The sequence below is a fragment of the Cynara cardunculus genome (genome assembly GCF_001531365.2).
Source record: "Cynara cardunculus var. scolymus isolate 2C chromosome LG 5, CcrdV1, whole genome shotgun sequence".
Classification (NCBI taxonomy): Eukaryota; Viridiplantae; Streptophyta; class Magnoliopsida; order Asterales; family Asteraceae; genus Cynara; species Cynara cardunculus.
In genome coordinates, this window is record NC_037532.1 from 7,672,537 (window position 1) to 7,680,768 (window position 8,232).

Sequence of the window (8,232 nt, forward strand, 5' to 3'; positions counted from 1 at the left end):
TTAATAGATTGTGCTTTAATCCTTCGACATAAGCTACTTTGTTGATTGAGACATTGCCTTTAATGAGAGTGTCGTATCCCTTGATTGTACCCTTGCTTTTGTCTCCAAAAGTCACAGAGCCTCTAGAGTTTTCGTTGAAGGAGGATAATTGACTTCTATCACCAGTCATGTGCCTGGAGCAACCTGAATCCATGTACCATGGTTGCACATGCTGGTCCTGCAAGACAAATTAAGGGGTTTTAGGTACCCATTGCATAATAGGTCCTCGTTTGTTAGTAGAGGGTGTGGTACTCTTTTTGTTGCCCTTAGCCTTTGCAGGCTTGGGTTTCTTTACTTTTTCATTGGGTCCTTCTTTATATCGATAAACATGTTGTGTGAAGGGACAATGATGTGTCAACATATGATTCCTCAGGTTTTGTAAAAGAATTAGACATTGACAAGAATGATGCTTTGGTTGTGTTTGTCTAAACTTCTTTTTATTCGATGAAAATGAAGAAGTAAATGGAGGTATAAATCATGTCCTAGCATCGGTTGTTTTTACAAACTTCCTATCTAGTTCAGATTTTTTATTTAAAGTAGGCTTGGCCTTTACTTCTTTTCTTCTGAGGGAGGTGGGCTTTTCTTCAGCTGGATGGAAAGAAAAGTTGTGATTAATTTTATCAGAGGTAGACCACTTCTGTTTTTGCTCACGAGTAAACTTTATGAACCTGAATGAAGAACTAGGGCCTTTTGATTTGTCTTTGGCAGATTTAACATTTTTCACTTTTCCCTTCCCTTTGTCTGAAGATTTCATTAATGAAGAAATACCAGATTCCATTGAGGACTTGAAATTTTTTGGTTTCTTGTTTTCAATGATTTTTGGTGATTTACAACTTATTTCTTCTTCAGATTCAGAATCGAGAAAGTCTCTTGCTGATTTCTTAAAATCAAAATTAACTTGGATTGGAGCAGAAGATGTGGGTTCAGAGGTTGATGTTTTAGTTTGATCTTCTTGAGGTTTCATCAATGTTGAATTAGATGAATTCTCAATTTCACTTGATTGATTCATCGGTTCATCGGTTGATGGTTCCTCATTCGAATTCTCTTTTTCATCAACTGTACTTGTTAATGAAGTAGATTTGACAGGCGGAGATTTGATTTTTCAATAGGGTTTGTAGCAATATCTGGTTTTGAAATGTCATTTCTTTCATCAACATTATTACAAGTACTTTGCTCATAAACCACATTTTCAAAATCATGTCTTGAAATGACAGTTTTTCCATCGACTTTAACTCTTTTAAAATTAGCTTTTGGTTTTGGAGAGAAGTAGGGTTTTTGAATGCATCCAAGTTTGAAAGTGGATTCAAGGGTGGATTTCTTTGGTTCGATGAATGAATCTAATTCATTGAATCCAATCCCTTGAGTATCCTTTTGGCCATTTAGTTTTTCAAAAACTTCTTGTGTATCCTTATACTTTTTCATCATAAGTTCATTGGTTTGAAGCTTCTGATGAAGAATTTCACGCTCCTTTTGAAAGAAATCTTTAAGAGCTACAGAATTTAGTCTCTCTGCCTTAGATTCCTTTAAGGCCTTAGTTTTCTTTTCTAGGTCCTTAGTTATTCTCTTGTTCAATTCCAGAAGTCTATCTTCTTCTGATTTTTTAAGGGTGCTTATGCGAGTCTTTTCTTTTGCTAAATCATCTTTTTCTGCGGTTAGAAGATCAGTTTCTCTTTTGTAGAAACTTGCTTCTTTCTTCGCTTTTATTCTTTCAAACTTTTCAAAGTTTAATTTTTCTTTTAGTTTCAAAAAATCTTCTGAAAGTTTAATTACCCTTAACTCTAGTTCTGATGGAACAGAGTTGGYTTCATTTGAGAAAGACTCACATACCTGGTCATCGGAGTTGGAGGCGGAATCTGCATTGCACGTGGCCATTAGGCAGATGAGTGTTTTATCTTCATCTTCTGATGAAGAATCGGACACCCAATTTTCCTTTTCGGCCATCAAGCTTCGCTCTCTTTAATTATACATGTATTTATTCTTATAGTAGTCAGCATCCTTGATCAATCGTCATTTGCATTCTTTGGAAAAGTGACCAAATTTTCCGCATCTGAAGCATCGAAGGTCATTTTTCTTTCCTTCTTTGTCCTCTCTCCTTTCATCTCTTCTTTCTTCTCTTCTTTCTTCTCTTCTCTCTTCCCGTTCTTCTCTTCCTTCCCTTCTTTCATCCCTTTGATAGAATTTGGATGGCTTTCTATCATAGGATGATTGGTACCTTTCTCTTTTGAACTCTTTTCGCTCGTATGGTTTTTTGATGAACTTCTTTTGGAATTGTTTTGTAATCAAGGCCAATGATTTGGCGAAAGCTTTGATTTCATCATCTGATTCAGAAGTTTCCTCTTCAGATTCTGATTCTACCAGCAATGCTTTCTTGCCTTTCTTCTTGTGTTCTTTGGCAGGAGTCCTTGATTTTTCTTTTTCATCAGCAGCAAGAGCAAGAGGTCCTCCAATGGATACTTTTTTCTTCATAATGTCGCTTTCTTGTGCTGCAAGAGTTCCATACACGTCATAAAGAGACCAGCCATCTAAGTCATGGTTTGCTTGTAGGGACATGGATAGCTGAGTCCATTCATCACCTAAACTTTTTAGGAACAAAACGTTGCTTTCTTCTTTGGTTCTGATGATATCGTTTCTACGACATTGATTTATCAATGTGTTGAAACGATCATAAGTCTTTTGTATGGGTTCATCAGGGAGGGCTTTGAAGTTGGTGTAATCGTTGAGACATTATGCTCTACGATTTTTCTTCACTCCTCCTTCCAATTGACTTGCTAATTCGTCCCAGAGTTCTTTCGCAGTGGAGCATGTATCGAGGGATTGAAAGATTTCATTGGGTAGCGCCATGATTATTAATCTTTTGGTCTTTCTGTCAGTTTCGACTCTTTCTTTATCATCTTCGTCCCAATTCCTTTCATCTTTTGGCATGTAATATGCTGGAATTTCAGCTGTAGTATTTGTTCCTGGAACTCTTGGAACTAGAGTTTGAGGAATGTAAGGACCCTCCTGTATGGATCGCAGGAGATTCCTATCCATTCCCTCCAGAAAATTTACCATTCTGATCTTCCATTGAGGATACTCCTCTCGTTGAAGAGTTGGAGGCTTTGTGAGGGAGCCAACATTGTAAGCGGAATTCCAGTTGGCCATTGAAAAATTTTGAAGAAGAAGAGAGAATTTTTGATGAGAAAGAAGATTAAAATATTGAGAGATTTTAATGGATCGTTTTGATTGGGTAATCAATCAATTTGCTCTGATCCAATTGTTGATCTCAGATCTCTCAATAACACTAATAATCTAGTTATGAATAACCAAATTATAGTTATTTTATGAAGAAAGTTATGAAGACTCAAGAATAAAATAAGAATATTTTAAGAACAACTTTGAGCTTCAAAGGTTTTACTTTATAAAGTTTGAAACGTAAAACAAAGAGTAAAAACTTTATTTTTACAATAGACCTAATCATCTATTTATACTAATCGGCTATAAAGAAGATAACTATCTATTGCTACTTTCTAGCAAATCTTCTAATAAACAGATAAGGTTTATCTTTTATATGGATAAGCATTATTATCAAGATAAACTCTAATTCAAGCTGTTGACTCGTCATCTCCAGCTGTCATTATCGATGTTATGAATTCATCCTTATCCTTAAATCTTCATCGCCTGGTTGAATGGATGAGTGGAAAATCTTCTAAGTGTTGTTTGTTCAGAGTATCGATGAGAATGCTTCTTTGCATCGCATCATCCATTGGTCCTCTGGTTGAACTCTTCCATCGGTCCAATGGTTGAACTTGTCAATCGATCATCTGGTTGGTCTGTCCATCGATCCAATGGTCGAATTCCAGACTTAGTCGTTTCTGCCTTGATGTCTTCATTGGTCTTCTGGTTCTTCAACACTTGTTGTTTTTCATTACTTTTTACATTTTGCATTGTGAGGTTTAACAGACGTTATCCTCTTGATCTCCTCTAGATCTTTCTAGATCATTTGAGTATTTCCTCAAGATTGCTTCCAGCTTACTCGAATCTAGTACAGTTTGTTATTCACTTTTATCCCTTTATTTTCTCTTTTTAGTTGTAACCCTGTTATTATAAATAGAGATCTCTTTGTATCTTTCACATATGATGTTAAAAGAATTTTTTTCAATAACTGCATATTACATCACATGTGATGAATATTATGTGTGTTGACACGAGAAATGTTACGAGTCATTTAAGTGGTAGTATATTATTATCACAGCTTCATGAAGACTATCAAACATTAATCGAGCGGAATATGATCATATTATTAAAAGCCCGAATGGTTTGACAAATTTGATCTCAAACTTGTCGGATGGTACCTAACTAGAAAATTACGTGTGATAACACTAGAAATATAAATGTTGCGTGTGACTTATTTCGTATGTTGTTGTTTCACACATCTCATTGAAATCGTCAAACAACCGAGACCGAACATGAATATATTATCTGAAATCCTGATGGTTCGATTTGATCTCGAATGTAACATATGATATTTAACCAGTTGGGTTGTTGTTATTGATTTTACATGTTTTACTCTGTATATTATCACACTTCGTATTGTTGAGGTTTATTGTGTTTTCAAACTATGTATTATCACATAGATATTGGCAATAGATACTTGAGTTTTACCACGTATATTATCAAATTTAATATTTGATTTAGGATATCACATGTGATATTTGACGAAGATTGTGAGAAATAAAAATCTTACCAAAAATGGATCTAAAAATTAGTGATAAAGATCATGAATTATTAAAATCCAAAAATAAATAAATCTAAAGAATTTTAATCTATTCAAATAGTTGTAGTTGTTCCAATTCAGTAATCAAGTAGTGTTTGGTACGCAGACTAGATAGGAGAGAACATGATATGACAGGACTAATTGTCTGTCCTATGTTTGGTACGACTAGGACAAGACAGGACATGACAAAACTGTTAAAATAACCATATTAACCCTAAATGTTGTTCAGTGTTTATATCATATAATGATTGTAAATGACAACAAATCAACCAAAAATATATTTAAGTTATTTAATTTATGATATCAATATTTTTTTTTTAACATTCCAATACCACGTGTAAATAACATTTGTCATACCACAAATTCTAAATATGCACATAATTTAAAAAGTTTAAACACAACAATTGTAAATAACATTTATCACGTCATCGTCAAAAGTTTAACATTTCAACAATTGTAAATAACATTTCTCATAGGTTTGTAATATTTTTATGGTTATCATTTGATTATCGTCGTACTCACACATATAGGGAGTTACATATATACATGAGCTAATTTAAAAAGGATACACATACAAAGGGGAACATATTATAATCACATCAAAGTAAAGCATGTACAATATTATCGGCTAAGAAGTACAACAAATGGAAAGATCGCTAATATGCCAAATTTTCTTATGAAGTTTAGGTGATTGTGCTCAAGCTATACACATTGATTGAGACACCCACTATGAATAGGTTTCTTGATTTACCTCTGTATGGACACCAAAACTACCTTTAATATCTTATATAAACAATTCAGATAAAGCACAAGATTGACAAACCCCATCAAGTTAATGGGAAGAAAAAGTTTCAATTATATACATGAAGCATGGAAATTATTGTCGGAACAGCAAAGCGAGAATCATACCACTAGACCAAATGCCCTTCTGTTATTACCTTCATATTGTTCTTTGAATTTATAGTGTAAAACATGGGTTTGGACGTTTGGTGTAAGAAATGTGTTCATTGGATATGTCCTAAATATATAAAGATATGATAATATAATATAATTATATTTGCACTATAATTTTTATCATTTGGTTGGTTTGGTTTCCAACCATGGTTATAGATTTCAAAAAGGATCATCCAAAATAAGATAACCTTATAAGGCAAATCTCATTATTTGACACAAAGTCATACAATCCACTTTCTTATACACTTCATTTTGTTCAAATCTTTCAATTTTTCATCAATATGGGATAATAAAACTCAAGTGCAATCCACCATTTGAAAATACAAAATTCTTATGGTGTCACCTCAGTATCCCATGATTTTCTTTATATATAAGATAAAGATAAATATAAAGATAAAAATAAATATAAAGATAAAGATAAAAATATAGATATAGATTTTTTATAAAAATATTTTCTTTGCAAATAAAGGGTTGGCCAAAATGAACCAACCCCATGAGTTTGGAGTAGGGGTGTTTAAAAAAATCGTTGGACCGCTCAAACCGGCCGAACCAAGTCAAACCAGACCGTTTTTGGCGGTTTGAGCGGTCTGGCGGTTTGGTCTGGTTTGGAAAATAGCAAAACCAGGCGGTCCGGTCTGCTCTGCGGTCTGGAACTTTTTTTGGACGGTTTGGACCAAACCGACTGCCAAATACATATTTATTTATTTATTTTAATATTACTAAGCTCAACTTTTTTAACTTATGGGCTATGACCCAAATATATCCCTAAGCACAACATAAAGTCTAACATAATCAAATCCAAATGAATCGTCGCCTAATAATCCCTAAAACAGTTAACATATCGACACATTTGACATTGACGATCTTCAAATTTTGAAATCCCTCAAGAACTCTATCAATGTATTGATCTTTCCTCGTCCATGGTTTGATTTCGAGCACATCATCAAGACATGAACCAAGTGATTCAACCAACTAAGATTTATCTCCTATTTTGTTTGGTCCATAGTTGAAGTTTGTAAAGTCGTGGATTTTGTTACTCAATACTCACAATAGAATTGTAACTTTGTTAATTTGTTTATTTTCTAATATATATTATATATTTATTGCTTGGATTATAGACTCAATAGCTGCTTAAATATTACATTTATTTGTTTGGATATTTTGCTTTGTTAAAATGGGTATTTAATCTAAAATTCTAACTTTTATATGTTTTTTAAGATTTAAAGTCCATTAAAGGCCCAAAGGCCTAAACCGATCAGACCAGACCGCTTTTTCGTAGTCTGATTTGATCGGTCTGGGCACTTAATGTCAAACCGCTCAGTTTGAAAATTTTATAAACTGCCATTACGGTTTGGTTTGTGGTCTGAGGGGTTAAACCGCCCAAATGGGACCGCGAACACCCCTAGTTTGGAGGGTTAGTCAACATAAGCTAACAATATGAGTTTATAAGACAAAAGGGCCTTTGGCCTAGCGGTATTGTAGCCCTTGGCCTTCTAGGAGGTCAAGGGTTCAAACCTCACCATAGGTGAAGAGGGTGTATGAGTTTATTTGTTGCATTTATCGTATATAAACATTATATACTTCAAATATATATATATATATATATATATGTGAGTTTATAAGATTAGCCAAGAAAATCAACCCTATGAGTTAAAACAAAGACACCTCAACCTCATCTCATATATACCTACCTACAATTGTTAATCTTTCGTATCTCTATTAATGTGGGATACACAAAACTCAACCTCAATACAAGAAATATATAATACGCAATTCTTAGGGTGCTCTCATCATTTCTTTTGGAACATACTTTTTTATATATCATGAGTTAAAACAAAGACACTTCAACCTTCTATCATATACCTACCATCAATTGTCAATCTTTCATCTCTCCAACAATGTAAAATACAAACCTCAATGCTAGAAATATAGAATATTTAATTATTAGGGTTTCATAGCATTTCTTGTGGATCTTACTTTCATATATATATATATATATGTGTGTGTGTGTGTGTGTGTGTGTGTGTGTGTGTTGATTATTGTAAACACAATTTATTTTTATATAATAAGATTTGTTTTGCAAAAGAGAGTCATCCAAATATGATAAACTTATGAACCAAGCCTCTTGAGTTGATGCAATGAGTTTCATCCTTTTTTTTCTTATACACATCTCTTTATTTCAATCTTTCAATCTCTCATCAGAGTGGGATATCTCAAACTCAACCACAATTAACCAATACTTTAATACTTAATTTTCATGATGCACATAATTACCTCTTGGTTCTTCTTTATATATATATATATATATATATATATATATATATATAGGAGCGATCAAATGAAAACAACTCCAATTTGTAAAAACCGTAAAAACTACTCTCATTCATCGTTAATTTTATGAAATTTTTTCATGAAATTGTTAATCTTGTGAATTTTTTTCATGAAATTGTTAATCTTGTGAAATTGTTTCATATAATACTTTTTTT